Raw genomic sequence first — 19642 nt, forward strand, 5'->3', positions numbered from 1 at the left:
TCCTTTAGGCAATGCAAATGCTGTCATCCAGAAATTAACTAACCCGTCGATCACAGAGGAAATAAGTTGTAGTCTTCCTGAGAATGATAAGGTTTTAACAGCCCAATTGTTAAACCTAGTCGCAATCTTATCAGTGAGGGGTGAGTAATCAGATTTCTTGAGTTTTCTGGGAAGTAGAGGAAGCCCAGGATATCTGATAGGATACTCACCAGCCTTGAAGCCCAGACCAGATATAGAATCGGATATGTTCTGACAGAGGCCAGCATGGAATAACTCGGTTTTGTCTTTGTTCATAGCCAGTCCTGAGAGTCGATGGAAGGAATCCAAAACCTCTGTAATTGCTTGGAAGGATGATTTTTTTCCATCGAAAAATAGCATAATGTCATCAGCAAAAGCAAGGTGGGTGATGTGAGGATTCCTGCCAAGAGGGTGATACCCAATACAACCTTGTTCAAATTTGGCGATTAGGAGATTGGAAAATACTTCCATAGCCATTACAAACAGCGGAGGCGATAGTGGGTCTCCTTGCCTTAAGCCACGTTTGCCCTGAAAGTAGCCACATAAATCACCATTTACCTTTATAGAGAAAGAGGTTGTTGTCAGGCAGTTTTTAATCCAAGTGATGAAGATTGGTGGAAAGTCAGCAGCCTCTAACAGAATCCGGATGAAGTCCCAGTTTACAGTATCGAATGCTTTCCTCAAGTCGACCTTTAGCATTCCTCTAGGGGAAACCGATGAACTGTTTGATCCTTGGACCAGTTCTGTTGCCAGAAGGACATTCTCAACTAGTAAGCGACCTTTGATAAATGCTGATTGAGAGTTGTTGATCATATCAGGTAATAAGGTCTGGAGACGACGGGCCAAAATCTTGGAAGTGATTTTGTAGACCGTGTTACAGCAGGATATTGGTCTGAAATCACCAATCTTGTCAGCTCCTAACCTTTTTGGGATGAGAGTAATGGAGGTGGCATTCCATTGTTTCAAAATTTGACCTGAGGAGAAGAATTCCTTGACTGCTGACGTGAGATCCCCTCCAATTATGTCCCAAGTAGCTCGAAAAAATTCCCCAGTAAAGCCGTCTGGGCCAGGAGATTTACTTCTAGGTAGAGCGAAAGCTTCTCTCTTGATGTCCGCATCTGAAATGTGAGCTTGTAGGAGATCTTTTGTTTGTTGGTCACATTTGTATCTCGAGAGAGATCTAATCAACTCTTTATCCTCCTCCGAGATAGAGTTAGAGGAAGTACCCAGCATTTTGGTGAAAAAATTAACACAGTGGTTCTGGATCTCTGGAATCTCTTCGAGTCTTTGGCCTGAGTCATCTACAAGATAGTGAATTTGATTCATGCCCATCCTGCTGTTTATCATCCTGTGGAAGTATGCAGAGTTGCAGTCACCACTTTCAACCCACTTTATGCGAGATCTTTGCATAAGGAACTTCTCTTCAGCCAAAGCCAACTCGAACCATTTCTGTTGAGCTTGCCTCTCTAGCATTGCCAACTGAGGGGAAGGATTTGCAAGGAATCTCGCCTGATGAAATGCTAGATCTGCTTGAGCTTCCTTATCCCGGTTCTCAAGGTCAGAATAGAACTGTTTGTTGAGGTCCTTGATGACTCTTTTTAAAAGCTTGAGCTTTTTGGAAAATCGGAACATTGTTGTTCCCTCAATTGTAGTGCTGTTCCAGAACTCAGATACTCGAGGGATGAAGTCTTTATGCTGGAAGAGGAAATGAGAGACCATAAAGGGCTTTTTAGATCTATGAGGGACTCCTAACTTTAGGCAGCTAGGACAGTGGTCAGACATTTCAGGCTCCCCAAAATAAGCGTAAGAAAGAGGGAATTCCAACTGCCAATTATCAATTACCAAGATACGGTCCAATTTCTTCAATATAGGATTGGCCTCACGCTTATTCCACCAAGTTAAAGAATTTCCTCTAGTAGTCAAGTCAAAGAGCCCTGCATTTAGTAAGCAACTCCTGAATTCCAGCATTCCTTTTGTAACCTTTGTGCTGCCAATAGAACTCTCACTAGGGTTCAAGGTTTGATTGAAGTCGCCCATTGCAACCCACGGCTTCAGACTGATGATAGGATCCTTTGCTAGCTCCTCGATCTCATCCCATAGTTGTTGCCTCCCATATTTGCAGTTGACAGCATAAATGAATGAGTATACTACCTCTTTAGGGGAGTTAGGCATACGCACAATACAAGTAATCATCTGGCCTGACTTGGAGTGAATATGCAGCCTAACTCTCTTGTCCCACACGACCCAAATCCTTCCCAGTTCCTCAAATTCGTAGTTCCCTTCAAAATTCCAGTCCGGAAAGACTGAATGAAAATATTTCTGAGACTTTCGAAACTTTACTCGAGTCTCTATTATACTACCAAAAGCAGGCTTATTAAGCCGGAGCCACTTCCTTAGGCTTCTTCGCTTTACAGAATGATTTAAACCCCTAACGTTCCAACAAAAGCTGTCAATCATAATTAATGTGACTTAGTTTTGGAACTCCTCCCCGTGGAGTTCCTAATATTCCGCCTTTCTTTTTTAGAGAGCACCAGAGAGTAAGGTGTTTCGTCCTCTTCACTTCTCTCGGCCTCGCTAGCTGAGCTCATTATTGAGGATGAATCTGATGAGGAATCCTGTTCTGATGAGGAGCTCTTCTCCTGAATTTTCTTATTTGGTTTTTGTTTCTTCTTGGAGCTTGAGGGGCCTGTTGTTGCTGCTCTAGAGGGCGAGTCTAATTCGACCTGGACCAATGAGTGTGGGGGGGTCGGTTTCTTTTTCTTGAGCCTTTTAGCTTTGCTTAGATCTTCAGAAGAGTCGGACTTCGGTAGTGACTGCTTTGCCACCCATTTTGTCTTGAGTTTGTCTCTTTTATCCTTCTTAGAGACTGAAGGCTCCATCTCTTTAGTATCCGAGGTTTTACCCTTCCTCAACTTTGGACAAGTCTCGAGAGTATGTCCAGAAGAATTACAGGATGAGCAAGTAATGGGAGCAGTTGGGCATCGTCTAATACTGTGTCCCATTTCCTGACAGTGTTTGCAAATTGGCGGAAGCCAAGGACAAGAAACTGTAACCCTATGGATTTGACCAGATGAGAATTGGACGTTTACAGCTTCTGGTAGAGGAGAGGATGGGTTGATGACCGTAAGGACCTTCCCTACCTCAAGATTTGTCATATCAATTGTTGCTTGATGACAGCGGATTGGTTGTCCCAATATACCTGCGATGTGCTCGAATCCTTCTTCGGAGAAAAAGTGAGGAGGAACTCCCCTGAATTCGAGCCACACTGGAACCTCGGTAAGCTCCGGTAGTTCTGGGTTCAAACATGGTTCCCAAGGAGCAACAAACATTGTTTGACCCTCAATTAGCCACATACCTTGAGTTAAGATTCTCTGCCGAGTGGAAGAATTGGGAATACGGATAAGCACTGTTCGAGGCCCCAATCTTGAAATTGTGATGTCGCGGTGACGATTACTCCAGATGCCATTAAAAATGGCGTGAAGCACACCCCTTGGGGGAAGGTTTCCATGGAATTGACCAATAATGAAAGGCTCCCATCTCTTGTTGTTTCTGATGATAACTTCATTAGGGATTTTGACGCACATTTCTCCAGATTCGAGGATGAATGTCTCTCCTTTCTTGGACATAGATCCCGCAGGATCCTTGAGCAGATCAACTCAAAGGGGTTTAGGCTTTGACTGAACTTGGTCCTCCTGGGTAGGAGTAGCCAAGTCGAGAGATTGGGTTTTGGATACAGAATCCAAAGGAGGCAGATCTGAGTGTGGATGCTCAGTAACCGGAATGGCACTTGTCGGTGCAGAGCTAGCTTTAGATCCTGAAAGCATCGGAGGAGGTAAAGCAGTGGTCGGCGGTTTAAGATTAAGGGGCTCAGAGACACTAGCACAAGAAACAGGGGATTGAAGAGAAGTCTTCGTCGCATGAGGGTGCGAAGAGCTTGGGGGAAGAGATGAGGTTTTGGGCGGGGGCTTACCGGGAGAGCGTCTCTTCTTAGGCATTGATAGGGTTGCCGCCGCCGAGAACGGCAACGGCGGTCACGGGTAAGGGAACAAACACTCTCTCTCTTACTTTCTCTCTCTTACTCTCTCTCTTACTCTCTCTCTTACTCTCTCTTGATGTGGTTTACTTTCATTATGAACATATGACCAAGTGTTAAAATGTTTTGATCAACATTTGCAATGTAGAGTCCATAGTCCAGTAATCACCAAATATATGAACAATGAAATTTCCAAAACATTTCCAAAACATGAAATTAATAGAGATTGTAACATTAAGAAAATAAAGTTGATGCAAAAAAATATATACACTTGCGAGGGATGTTCGGTGGATCTGTGAGGATTCCCCTAGCTAATCCCTCGCAAATTGCAAGGGATTTGCGATAAACTCTAGCTAATCCCTCGCTAAATCCTCACGGTTCCCTCACAATTTGATCTTTTATATGCAAATTTAAGAAGAGCATTACTAACCAACATTGCATCAAGAGACAAGAAACTTTGGAGATTAATTTCCAAAGCATATGAAAATATGAACCTAGCAAACTAAAAACATGAACTTAGCATATATACTAATAATATGAACCTACTTTAATTTCATCTACACATAGCAAACTATTTGTATATACATCTAATAGTTTCCATTATACAATATCTACACATATAAAGAAAATTTAAATTTCAAATATAGTGTAAATGGACCATTTTTATTTCTTTAGCTTTTGATTGTCTAACATTTTAATGAGGATAATGTTGGTATATAAAATGTATTTGATTATAAGGGTGCGAGGGATTTCCGACGGATTTCTTATTGGGCCTTGCAGATCCATCGCAAATTTATTGGTCTTGCAGATCCGTTGCAAATTGCGAGGGATGTGCGATTACTTCACGCTAATCTCTCGAAAATTGGTGAATTTTAATTGGTCAGTTTGTCGGTTGTTGCGACTAGTTTGCGAGGTTTCGTAGTTAATCCCTCGCAATATCTGTGAGGGATTTAAGAGGCTACAAATATTTATATATACAAACGAGCAGGTTTGAGCAAAGCTCAAACTCATTCTCAAAAACCCTAGCCGCTCTTCTTCATTCTCTCAAACTCTCTCTTCTTCATCGTCTTCTCCGGCAAATCCTAACCCTAGTCTCCTTTGTCTTCTCTGTCTTCTCCGGCAAACCCTAAGCTTCTCCGTCAAATCCCTAATCGGCTCTTCTTCCTCTTCTCCAACAACTAATCGGATCCGTCAAACCCTAATCGGATCCGTCAAACCCTAAACCGCTTTGTCTTCTCCGTCTTCGCCGCTCTTCTCCGTCAAGGTATTAGCCCTAATCTATCTTTGTTTTTCTATTGCAGATGTTTCTATTTCAATTGTTTATAATCTCTCTTAGATCTGATTTATTTTGATTTTGATTTTCTTATAGATGTTCAATGGCAACGATTACACAAGGTTCCTGTCTGATTAAGGTGTACCCGCTCCCACAGGTTCTAACCATACACGGACTCCCGCCGGTTCTAATACTCGCCGTTCAAACTCGCAACCACTACCTTAGACGCCGTCTTATCATACTCCTTCTCCTTCACCCTCTAATGGGAATCTTGGATCTGGGGAGCATCAAGAGGTGTATCCACCTGCTCGTTCGTCTTCTACAGGAGCTTCTACACGTCTCAAAAATCCTGGGCGTGGAAGATTTACTCGATAGTCCTGGGCGTGGAGGTTTACCGAAGCTAGACCCGCGTCGACCTCCAGGAACTCTCTGGTAAGAAAGTTTCATGAACCTTTTGTAATCCTTGGATAGGAATCATAGTTGCATGTTGAATAGGAATCATAGTTGTAATTGAATCCAAATCATAGTTGTAATTGTTGCATGAATCCGAATCCGAATAGTAACAGTTGTAATTGTTTAATCTGAATCATAGTTGCCTGAACCTTGTGTAATCCGAATCATACATGTATCATTTAAGCTTATCTTCATAGTTGCATCTTGAATCGGAATCATTCAAGTATCATTCACTCCTTTCATGTTGTAATTTGTTTGAAGGTTTGACCAAGATCCCTCTATTGCTTCTACTGTACGAAGCATCTTTGTTAGAGATTTCAAAGAGCCTCATGCCAATTGGACACAAACGCCGACTAAAGTGGTAGACCGTGGGTATGAATCTTTTGCGGTAAGTCTAATCTGTCTTGCAATCACACAATATGTTTTGTTTGTCATTTTTAAACATATACTAATTTACTATTTTTTTTTTGAAGCAACTATACAATTGGGACCGGTCCATCAATGATTGAGTTAGGAAGGAGTTTGAAGACAAGCTTAAGGATAGGATGTGTGATCAAGTGTCTAGGTGGAAGTTAAAGTGGAAACTCAAAGGTGATGAGGCAAAGCCACAGTGGATTGATCCTCAGGTATGGAGTGGTCTTGTTAAATATTGGCTTGATCCCAAATCAGAAGTCAAGAGTACCAACAGCCGGAATGCTCGATATCATGATCCTGATGGCACAGACATATATAAGCACCGATCAGGCCAAACCTCTTTTAAAGCCCGTGCTCAAAAACATGTAAGTGTTTAATCATCTCTCTTTTTCTCCTTTTCATCTCTCTTTTTCTCCTTTTCATCTCACTTTTTCATATTGACTAATCATCTCTATGTTTCTCTTTTTCAGTCTGAGCTAACTGGTGAGTTAACTCCTGATTTTGTATGCATACTAGAAGAGACTCATCGAAAGCCTGATGGGTCTTTCACGGATGGAAAGTCGGAGTCTCTGTTCAATGAGGTGTCGTCGAAGATCCAAGAGTTGGAATCTGAGCATTATATGGGGGAGAATGGAGAGAGCACTACTTTTGGTGGGGTGCCAATTCATATCAAAAACAAAATTTACACATCGGTAATTTGTCTGTTTTATATACTTTGAATGTCTTTTTTTTGTTTGATTTTTGTGTTTGTCTTTCTTTGAAGTTCATTGATGTTTTGTTGTTTTGTTGGTAGGTTGCTCCAAAGAAGAAAAACAGAATCTATGGGGTTGGTTCTTTGCAGTTTGAAGCATCCTCTAGCAGTAGTGGTCCACCACCGTCGTCTTCTCCGGCAAATGATCCGGTTCTTTTAGCTCAGAAGCTAGCTGCAGCTGAAGAATGTATTCAAACTCAGGTGACTCAAATCCAACAAAGTGCAGAGAGGATCCAAAGCTTTGATATATTCTTCGAGTATCTCACTGAAAAGGATCCGGAATTTGCTGCTAGGTTTCGAAACCCGACAAGGACCAATCCAGACGCCGGAGAAGGGGACAACAACGATGATACAGTAAACGACGGTAGTGGAACCGGAACCAAAAACATCACCTCTCTCTCTGAAACTTTTTAAACTCTTCCTTTTATCACTCTCTCTCTCTCTCTCTCTCTCTGAATCGCTTTAAACACTTATGTTTTGTAATGTAATTTTTTTTGAAGACAATTTAAGTTTCATTGCAGTTGGAATTTATTTTTTTGGATTTTATTAAGACTTTTTATTTTATTCACTCTTGTGAATTGAAATTAAAATTTCATTTAATTTCAATTTAATCTCAATTCTATTCCCAATTCAAATTTAATTTAATTTCAATTTAATTCTATTACCAATTTCAATTCAATTTCAATTCAATTTCAATTAAAATTTAATTTCAATTCAATTTGCGATGAATTCAGTTTCTCGCAAATTGCTTCAGAGTTGCGAGCGAATATGTTTCTCGCATATTGCTTCAGAGTTGCGAGTGAATAGGTTTCTCGCAAATTGCTAGTGATTTGCGAGGAAATATATACTCGCAAATTGCGAGGCATTTGCGAGAGACAAAAGTTCCTCGCAAAATTTGCGAGGGATTTACGATGTTTGAAATTTGCGAGACGCGATTTGCGAGGGATCATAGTATCTCGCAAATCCCTTGCGACTGTTGATTTGCGAGGGATCGTAGTATCTCGCAAATCCCTTGCGACTGTTGATTTGCGAGGGATTTGCGATGATTTCTTCCATCGCAAATAGCGTTTTTTTTTCAACCTAACATTAATTAAATTAAAATAAAACTCCTAGATTGGTTGCCCAAACTGGAGGAAAGTTGTTTACAAAAATCGTGTCCGACAATAACAATCTAGAGGAACGAGCTAAACAATCCGCCTTCAAATCCCGTGTTTTTTTGTAGTGTTTTAATTTATATTGTTAATAATTCTTATATATGACATACTTTTTATATGTGTTTTTTTTAAAATTTTTTTTTTGTAAACCTTCTTTCATTAGTTCTTCTCAAGTTATAATATAACTAGTTTTTTTTGTCACCATAATATATTTTACTAAGTGAAAACTGATTTACAGAAATTCAATAAAATACAGTCAATTATTTTATTAAAGTATGATTAATGAATTTCATACAAAATGTATATACAACTATATTTACATTAAAAAAATTATAGTTTTTTAGTTTCAGAAAATTTATGACAAATAAGATACCTTTCTTTACTATTTTAATGAATAAATTAATAGAAAATTGTGTGATTAAAACAAATTAATTGAAACTTTAAAATAAGTTTTGACTCTTAAAAATTCATATTTTAGCATATTGAAGTATTATTTAATTAACAAGAAATAAATAGTTCTAAATTAACTATCTTAATCTTATTAATATATTTGTTTAAAAATTATTTATCTATAATATGTATTATGCCTTACTTATTGTTTTTTACCAATCAAATATTTTTATTATCTCAAACAGTTATTTCAACAATCAACATGATTCCACATCGCTTATTTTATATAAATCCCGCAAATATATTCCTTCCGCATGAACCGCAGTTGAACTGTACCGCAATGTTAAATTATCTGTCCTGCACAACCAAATACGATGTCACCATTCGAACCCTATGGCCATGAATGGTAACACTTAATAAGCGGATTTTGAGTGCGTTTTTAATAATTTTACCAATCAACCAAATTTATGTACCGCAATTGAGCATTAATAAATTTATATAAATGGATCTGAATGGTAACTGCGGATTTAGTAGTGCGGGCAAAACAATTTCATAGTGCGGTACGGTTCAACTGCACTACGTGCGGGATAAATGTATTTGCAGGACAAGTGCGGTTACTCCAAAATAAGTAGTACAAAATAATTTTTGATTGGTGAAATTTGTGGTACGGATTTCATATTATTTTATTAATACTTAGTAAAATTATAAATTTTTATTTATTTGTATTAATACATAAAAATATTAATTTCTAAATTTTTTTTGTCAACCATAATTTTTAATAAAATATTTGAATGGTATAGATACAATATTTTATTTTGCTTTGTTTTAATAAAGAAACATTTTTAGACAATAATAAACTTTAGATACCTAAGTAAAAAAAACTAAGAGGTAGAAAGAGAAGATAAAGAGAATGTATATTTTTTTTTATAAAGTAGGTACTGTTTTAATATTTGAAAAATAATCAAATCATTTTTTTTAATTTTTTTCAAAAACGCAAATTTGTTTAAAAATTGTTGATTGGGGGATGCTGTGCGGTTTTTAACAAAAACAATTCAAATCCGCTTTTCCTTTGTTACCATTCACTACCAAAAAATAAGAATAGGTAAAAGCGGATATTATGAAGAAAATTTGAAAACCGCACATTACAAGTGATACACACATATTTAGATGCGGTTCCACAGTTCAAGTGCGTTATGTTTTAAAACTAACTGATTTTTATATAAAAAAATTGTGTATAATAATTACTTAAACTGAAACAATTATACTTTGAACAAAAAAAATATATTACAAGAATAAGTTATGTATTAATACAAAAAATTAAAATATATAATTATACTAGTTATTAATAAAAATATGAAATCCGCACTGTACATAGTTTTCACCAATCAAACATTATTTTTTACCGCTTATTTTGGAATACCCGCACTTATCCCGCAAATACATTTGTCCTGCACGTACTGCAGTTGAACCGTAATGCACTATCAAATTTTTTGTCCTGCACTACTATATTTGCGGTTACCATTTGGACCATAAATAAAAGCTTTTACATGCAGAGGCGGACCCACGGCTACCAAGGTGGTAGCAGCTGCACCAATGAAAAAAAAAATGTATGAGTTTGCATTATTTTTTTTATAAATGTAAATAATTGCCACCATTAAAAACCAAAAAACGGTCCCCACCATGGAATGTAAAATTTATTTTTGCCTCAATGGTTTAACCATATTTTGTTTAAACCTTCTAGAAGGCCAAAACCCACATTATTAATATTTTTTAATCAATAAAATCCTTATTTGTAAACTAAAACTAATTAGCTTTATAAATTAAAAACCCTAAACTAGTTTTTTCAACACTTATTGTAACGATGAAACATTTATAAGTCTTTTTGAATTTCTGTTTTTTATTGGCACATATATGTTTATCTGATGGTTATGCTTTTATGGAATTTTGTTTCATAATTCAATGAATATAAAATTCATAATTTTTGAGAGATAGTTTAATGTGTTCTTTAAGTAATTTATTTTACTGAATATTTCCTGTGATGATTTTTGACTGATGTGATAAATTATTGTATTTTTCTAATTCTTTAACTAGTGACATGGTTTTGTTTTATAGATAAATTACCAATATGCAAGCCAATATGAAATGATTTTCCAAACCAATTTCTGGTTCAACATCCAACACCAATATCTTTGATTTGCCATGGGATCCTGCTGAGAGGAAAGAGATAATGAGTTATCATCCGAATGAAAGAGACGAGATAACACGCAGATATCTTGTTAAAGGTCCATGCCAACCTTATGGTCATCCTTTAAAAAAAAAGATGAGTAATGCAATGAGGCGATTTAATCTAGCTTGGTTTGAGAAGTATGGTACTTGGCTAGAGTATAGTGTATCAACAGAGAGAGTTTTTTGTTTGTGGTGGTACTTATTTAAAGATGATGTACAAAAGAAATGTGGGAATGATGCGTTTGTGAAAGAAGGATTTTGTATTTGGAATAAGCCGGACAGGTTAGACACTCATATCAGTAAATCATCCAACAGTTCTCACTGTTGTGCTGCTAAAAAATGTGATAACTTGATGAAGCAAGGTCAGTCTATCGTGCATGCCTTGTTTAAGCAAGACGATGTGGTGAAGAAGGAGTATCGCATTCGTTTAAATGCTTCCATTGATTCTTCCAGATATTTGTTGCGACAAGGATTGTCTTTTCGTGGTCATGATGAGTCATAAGAATCTGCCAATAGAGAAATTTCTTGCAACTCTTGAAATACACAGGAGAACAAAATGATGCTATAAGTAAGGTTATTTTGAATAATGCTCCAAAAAATAACCAGATGATTTCTCCAAAGATTCAAAAGGAGATCGTGAATTCTTTTGCAGAAGTAGTGAAGTCAATTATTGATTATGGTGTGTTTGGTCTGTTAGTTGATGAGTCCGCAGATATATCTCACAAAAAACAAATGGTGTTCTGTTCCGATTTGTTGATAAGAGCGGAGCAGTGAAAGAAAGGTTTATTGAACTTGTTCATGTAAAAGAAACGTCATGAAACAACCCAACCCATTTGTTTTTCTAATAATAATATAATTAAATACCCCATAATATTTAATTACAACCCAAACAATAAACTAACCACAAATCAACATGCATAGTGGAAGACAAACCAAACAACCTCCAATTGAATATAAATACAAAATCATTCATAACCAATGTAAATCAGTAACCTAGCACACTTCTAACAAGGTTCCAACAACAAAATAACATAAACACAACACAAAAACTGAGACCCGAGATCATCCTCCTCCTCATTACCATGATTCCACTCTACACATTACATGCACCACAAACACAATGAGATGCGTGAGTATTACCAGAAATACCCAGTGAGACGATCTTCATATCTACGAGCTATACACACAAGCAAATCAAGAGTACAACCATAAATAAAACATAACAAACCAGCCATTAAACTGAACACCCAATAACACATTCACCACTCCTATACATCATCACAAAATACAAGTTACACAACCCAATCACTTAGATAAGCTCATGGTCACGCACTCACCTTATCAAACTGATTATAACAACATATACAACCAGTTGAGACTCTCCTAACGTCTACAACATCCCATAAACGCTCGTTAGCTATCAAATCTCTCCGGTGAAAAGCTAGCTCTAGACGTCACGAAGCTTCCCACCAAATTTCAGCATGATCAGATCTCAGGTGAAACCACAATCGATCCCGAAACACCCGCCGGTTTCAATCCGCGACTGAGAAGAAACGCCCCACGAAACTTTTGAAACGATTTGAGCAGTCGGATCCTCCTGCTCCCAAATCCTGACAGTTATGTTTCTCTCTTTACTCTAAGGAAACACCTTGTTCTCCTTCTCTTTCTCCTTTAAACCAAATAACCAAAATTTATCCCTCTTCCTCTCCCTCTCTCTAAGCATCCAACGGCGACAAACCTCTATTACTGAAGCGAAGAGAAGCGTGATCCATGTAGAGAAGAATTAGGCCTCTTTGGTTTAATTTAATTAAACCAGAAAATAGCTAAACCAATAATTAATTAAACCATCCTTGTGGTTAATCAATAAATTGATCAGGTTGATAAACCAACAATGATTAAACCAAATCTACTTCAATTTCTGAATTAAAAATCCAATATTCATATTTTTCGGGACACGGGCGTTACAATTATCCCTCACCAACAAGGATTCGTCCTCGAATCCCGCAACATCATTCATCCGCCAAAGACCTCCATGCAACCATCATCACGGCCCGCACATCCTCCACCCGACTGAACACCGCCAACCAAGTTTTTTAGTGCAACTGCCGCAACTGTCTGCATATCCACGTGTCCCAACGGTCCACATAACCTTGACCCCACTAGTCAGAACAAATCAAACCCCACCTGTCAACCCAAACAAGACTCACCCAATCATCAACACTCTGGTCCCCCCGACCAGCATAAACCTGACCCTCCCGGTAAAAACATAGAAACCTCGAGATTAAACCCCCATCATCCTCGAGATCCGCATCCGATCACAACAGGAAATCTGAGATTGAACCCCCATCAATCTCCTAAATCTGCATCCGGTTACACTGCTTATCTCCACGTCCTTGAAACTTTTGCCCCCAACTCATCTGCTCTTAGTTCGCAACCTTCAAGTCATACCGATCTCACTCTCAAACCTCCCGTCTTCTAGTCATACCGTCTCACCCTCAGATCGTCACCCTCTGGATCTTAGTACCAGGAGAACCCCCATCTTCTCAGGAGAACCCCTATTTCCTCTGCCACCCTTAAGACCGCAGTCCCTCGAGCTATCGGTATCTAGGGAACCCCCCGTCCCCTCAGGAGAACCCCCATGTCCTCATGAGTTGTTTAGGACCCCCGTTTCTATAGAAAACGGTCATAGCGTCTATAAACATTTCTCTAACCGGGACCACCCCCCGTGATCCGCGTAGAACATCTCAATTTCCTTCCAACACCATGTTCTCTCCCAGAATATCACCCCTGCCATGGCCACCCCCAAGCCTCACTCCAAACATCTCAAACATTTTGGTGTTCACCGACACTCTTTCCAAAAATAGACATGTTCTAACTATTCATAAAACTTTCTATTTTTAGTAACTTCCTATTTATGGAAACTTTCCATTTATAGAAATCTCGAGCTATTTCCTTTTCCACAGGACACACAAGTCCCAAAAGAAAAAATCTATAATAAATATCCATCTTAACTTCTCGGAAATCCATTTCCAACACATCCACTTTCACAAATCCCCGCCAACGGTATTTGCCGATACCGCCGTTGTAATGCCCCTGATTTTGACCTAGTATACGGACGGAGGGCCGCAAACATGGACGTGCGACCGAGACTTGGAAAATTTTTCGAAAAGAAAAATTTGGTTGAGCCATTAGTAAATCAAGCCTTATCCGAAGGATTGATCGAAGAAAAATGGTTGAATTGATTTTTATATGAAACCATGAGCAAGTTAAAGATTTTTATCGGCTACCGGCAAGTATCAAGAAGAGAAGGACCGACTATCAGTGGAATTGGGCTGTAAGGCTATGGGAAGATGATATGCATCCAGTCAAAGGACATGATCGAGTGTTTACTAAAGGTTATGAAGTTGGCTATCAAGGGTAAAACAATTTGGTCGATGGAAAGATCAATTGTACTGAGAAAACTAGTTTTACCGAGAGGGAGCTGTTATGGATACGGGACAACAAGGTTAGTAAGTGGTTAAGGACAAGACACATTACATGTGTTGAGCTATAAAAATCGGTCGGAAAACTCTTAGTTCAGTTTTGGCCGAGGAGCTGCATTGTCGTAGAGGTGCTTATGGTGTAAGTAGCTGTCACACCAGCTTGGAGTGTGCTGACCACGAGGTGGCACACTTTTGGATGGGAATGGTGTGTGTGCAACTTAAGTTGGCGTAACCTTGAGTTTGGATAAGAATGAGAGAGGATAAGGATAAGCTTTTGAATAATGCTTATCCGCCACCTCGTGCTTGCCTTAGCTTAAGAGCTAAGACTCCTCTCCCTATATATAAGCCACGAAATCTAGCTTAGTTCATTAGCTTTCCAACAAAATCCAAGATCGTTAGTTAGTTCGGGAAGCTTGCAGAGGCGAGTCGGGTAGAAGTTGGTCGAGTCGAGAATCGTGATCGGGTTTCCGGTAAGTAAGTCCTGACCTTAGTCTCTTATTCTTTTTAGAATATTTTTCTAAGTTCTTGGTTCGGTCTGAAGCTTATATCCATCTTTGGATAAAGCTAGTCGGATCGAGATCAATAGGCGGGCAAGGGAGGAATGTTGTTTTCTCTACATTAAGGCCAAGGTGAGTACCGAAGCATGTGTAGTAGCACATGACTAGGATCTTATTTTGTGTATGGGTTTAGGATGGAGGTTGCATGTTTATATTTGTGTATAATAGTTAGATTTACGTTTCTATGTTAGATCTATTTGTTGGGTTAGATCTAGCATCCTTGCTTGATCTATTTTCATTTTGTAAAGTCGGTGTGAGGTTTAGGAACTATACTGGGTATAGTTTTGAGATCTAGTTGTTGTAGTGAAGTTGGTTATGCAATTTTGTGAGGTTAGGCTATTGTTGGTATAGCTGTTATGCTGCTTGGTTGTTCATGGTCAATAATCGGTATTTATTGGCATGATAACCGACGTTGTGTGTGTTGTTAGTTAATTGTTTGTTTGATTGATTGTTTGTTTGATTGTTTGTTTGTTTGTTTGTTTGTTGATTGATTGATTGATTGTTGTTAGTTAGTCTTGTTGTTGCTCGACTGACTTGTGTGTTAGTAGATCTGGTTGCGAGTAGTACTGACTTGTATGTCAGGCTCTTATAGTGTGGTGTTAGTCATTTTTATGACTAGTGTGTGGCGAGGTCGTGATTGTCTCAGCGGCTCGGAGCGGTTCGCTACCATCGGGCACTACTTGACGAAGTAGTAAATTTTGCCGTAAGGGAATAGGTCCCTTATACACATGTTTGGGGAAGGGATGTAATCCTTCTAACCTTTGTGGCTAAGGTTCGGAAGACATTGCCTTGTGGGAAATCAGAATCGTATTATTAGTAGTAAAGGTCTTTACGTTTTGTAGTGAGTAGTATGATGGCTGTGGTGCCATTTTGTTTGTGTTAGATAGCTTCCGCTGTGAATACTCTGTATGGAGTATGATTGCTTGTTTAAGATTGATTGTGTGTTGTGTGCTTGATTGTTGATTGGGGGATTGGGTTTGGGGTTGTTGTTCGGTTAGATCACGAACTCACTGAGTAATCTTAGATTACTCAAGATTGTACTTTTGTTTTTCAGGTAACCTTAGTTGGGAGACCTTTTGGGAAAGCACGAACGCTGGATACCGGTGTAGAGTTTGTTACCTTTGTAAAGAAATATTTGTAAAACTAGATTTATTGTTATTGACTCGATTTGAGCCTTAGGCTCTGGGATCCCAATCCTTTGTAAGTGTTCTACTCGATATTTGTCCTTTCCGGACTAACACAACTCGCGGACATGGTACGGGTTGAAAAGGCTTAGGCCGTGTTCGAGAGGAACGACACCCGCAGATGAACTGACTAAGGTATTGGATTCATCCTAATAACCACAGTTGGATTGTCTACGGGCATCACAAGTAACGCGTCCGATTCGTTCTTAGTTCTAGAACGGTTCGGGGGTGTTATAGACGTAATCCACCAATTTCCAACAACTTTTTAATAGCCAACTGCACTTCCCGTACATAAGCTAAAAACACTACACAACTAACAACACACAAAACAACTTACCATGTAATCTCATTGAAGGCTCGACGAGGATAATTCTAAGACTCCATACTAACTCAAATTGACTAACTACTCATAATTAATTTCCATCACACAACAACCATTCACAACATCATGCACCAAACAACAGGAAAATAATTCCAGCAATTAAATTCCCTTAAACCACTCTCACACCAATCCACTTAACTGCCCTAGAACCGTAAGGGCTCTGATACCAAACTAAAACAACCCAACCCATTTTTTCTAATAATAATATAATTAAATACCCCATAATATTTAATCAGAACCCAAACAATAAATTAACAAAAAATCATCATGCATAGCGGAAGACAAACCAAATAAACTCTAATTTAATATAAATACAATATCAATCATAACCAATGTAAACCAGCAACCTAGCATACTTCTAAGAAGGTTCCAACAACAAAATAATATAAACACAACAGAAAAACGGAGACCCTAGATCATCCTCCTCCTCATTGCCATGATTCCACTCTACACATTACCTGCACCACAAACACAATGAGATGCGTGAGTATTACCAGAAATACCCAGTGAGACGATCCTCCCATCTACGAGCTATACACACAAGCAAATCATGAGTACAACCACAAATAAAATATAACAAACCAGACATTAAACTGAACACCCAATAACACATTCACCACACCTACACATCATCACACAAAAAAGTTATACAACCCAATCGCTTAGATAAGCTCATGGTCACGCACTCACCTTATCAAATACAACCAGTTGAGACTCTCCTAACATCTGCAACAGCCTAGAAATGCCTGTTGACTATCAAATCCCTCCGGTGACTAACTAGCTCTAGACTTCATGAAGCTTCCCACCAAATTTCAGATCTCAGGAGAAACCGCAATCGATCTCGAAACATCCGCTTGTCTCAATCCGCGACTGAGAAACACCCCATGAAACTTTCAAAACGATTTGAGCAGTCGGATCCTCTTTCTCCCAAACACTGACAGTTCTATTTCTCTCTTTACTCTACGGAAAAAGCTCCTTCTCTTTCTCCTTTACACCAAATAAAAAAGAGTTATCCCTCTTCCTCTCCCTCTCTCTGAGCATCCAGCGGCAACAAACCTCTATTACTGAAGAGAAGAGAAGCGTGATCCTTGTAGAGAAGAATTAGGGCTTCTTTGGTTTAATTTAATTAAACCAGAAAATAGCTAAACCAATAATTAATTAAACCATCATTTTGGTTAATCAATAAATCGATCAGGTTAATAAACCAACAGTGATTAAACAAAATCCACTTCAATTCCCGATATAAAAATCCAATATTCATATTTTTCGGGACACGGGCGTTACACGTCATCTGCATCTTTGAAGTCTGCTATTGATAATTTGTTTTCTAAATATGGGTTGAGCTGTAAAAGGCTGTGAGGGCAAGGCTATGATGGAGTTAGCAACATGAAGGGGGTATTTAATGGCTTGTTAGAGAAAACAGTGCTGCTTATTATGTTCATTGATTTGCTCATCAACTCCAGTTGGTGGTGGTTGCAATCGCAAAAAAAAACTTTGACGTTGGTGATTTTTTTGATATGATTTCTACATTATTGAATGTCGTTGGAGCTTCTTGCAAAAGGCAAGATATGATTTAAGAAAATTACCGAAGAAAAGTGCAGGAAGGAATTAGTAGAGGGGAGATTAACACTGGTACATGATTGAATCAAGAAATTTCGCTTCAAAGACCTGGAAATACTCGATGGGGTTCTCATAAGAAAACATTGGAATGATTAGTTGAGTTTTTTTTCTAGTATCATTGAGGTTCTTGAGTATATCCAAAATGAAGGCGTTGAAGACTCCAAAAAACGTCAAGCATATGGTCTTCTCAAGTACTTTCATACTTTTGATTATGTGTTCTATATGCAACTAATGCTACTTATTTTGGGATTGACTGAGAATTTCTCAATGGCTTTGCAAAAGAAAGATCAAGATATTTTGAATGCCATGTCATTGGTGGAATCTACTAAGGGAGAATTGCAGAAGCTTAGGGATGATGGATGGGATTCACTTATGGATAAATTTTCATCTTTTTGCGAGAAACATCATGCTGAAATGCTTGTCATGGAAGAAGTCTTTGTTGATCCAAGGAAACCAAGAAGGAGAACCAATACAACCAACTTGCATCATTATAAGATACTGATTCTACACTATTCTAGACTTACAGCTTCAAGAGTTCAATGATCGTTTTACGGTGGTAAACACTGATCTACTTATATGTATGGCTTTTTTAAGTCCTCTTGATTCATTTTGCGAGTTTGACAAGGATAAATTGGTGAAGTTGGTTAAGTTTTATCCAGATGACATTAGTTATGGGGAGACTTTGTGTCTTGAGCAGCATCTTGATATCTACACTGACAATGTACGCAGAGATGAACGATTTAAAAACTTGAAAAGTCTTGGAGATCTTTCTTGTTTGATGGTAAAAACCCAAAAACATCTTGCACATCCTTTGGTTTACAGGTTTTTAAAGTTAGTCTTACCTTTACCAGTTGCAACAGCAAGTGTTGAGAGATGTTTTTCGGCAATGAAATTGGTGAAGACGGCTACACGCAATAAAATTGGAGATCAGTTTCTAAGTGATTGTCTTGTTTGTTATATTGAAAAAGAGTTACTTGAATCTGTCACAAATAAAAAATTGATAGAAAAGTTTTAAATGTTGAATGAGCGTAAGGTGGTTTTGTAAGATGTTTGAGAGTTTTCATATGAAAAATTTTATATGTTATTTAATATATTAATATTTAAGTTTTTGTTATATATTTTCTCCGAGCGAATAAATTTTCTAGATCCACCACTGTTTATATGAGCAACCTCCGATGTACACACTTGTTCGAAGCTCGCAGAAAATGAAGTAATGGAGATATAGCATCTGATGGGTATCACATTTACAAGGTTTCTTTTTTTTTTTTCTCTCATTCTCTTTGCCGTTTACTTTTCAAAGAAGTTATCGTAAGTCTCTGGCTTCCTTTTCTCAAATAAGATGTTGCTGTTACTTTTGAGCAGGAAGATGTTAAGCTCATGGCAGAAATGGGCTTACAATCATTCAGATTCTCAATCTCCTGGACAAGACTATGATCTAGTAAGTAGTAATGCCTCGTTGTCCTGGTTTCTTTTTTTCTTGCAAGTAACGATGATGTTTTTTAACGGTTTTTATTGTCTGTGAGATTTTTCAGATGGAAGAGGATTCATTAACCCAAAAGGCCTATTGTTTTAGAAGAACCTCATCAAAGAACTAAAAACCCATGGTTAGGTTTTTGTCTTTATACGCACGTAATTGCAACTTATAAAGCAAATTCGTAGCTTCTAACTCAAGTTTTGGCAAACTACTTACAGGAATCGAACCACA

At 38.1% G+C, this 19642-nt stretch overlaps 1 pseudogene; it reads left to right on the top strand.

Moving 5' to 3' along the window:
• LOC109126892 lies at nucleotides 10807–18480 on the top strand (annotated as a pseudogene).

This window comes from Camelina sativa, chromosome 10, assembly GCF_000633955.1.
Source record: "Camelina sativa cultivar DH55 chromosome 10, Cs, whole genome shotgun sequence".
Classification (NCBI taxonomy): Eukaryota; Viridiplantae; Streptophyta; class Magnoliopsida; order Brassicales; family Brassicaceae; genus Camelina; species Camelina sativa.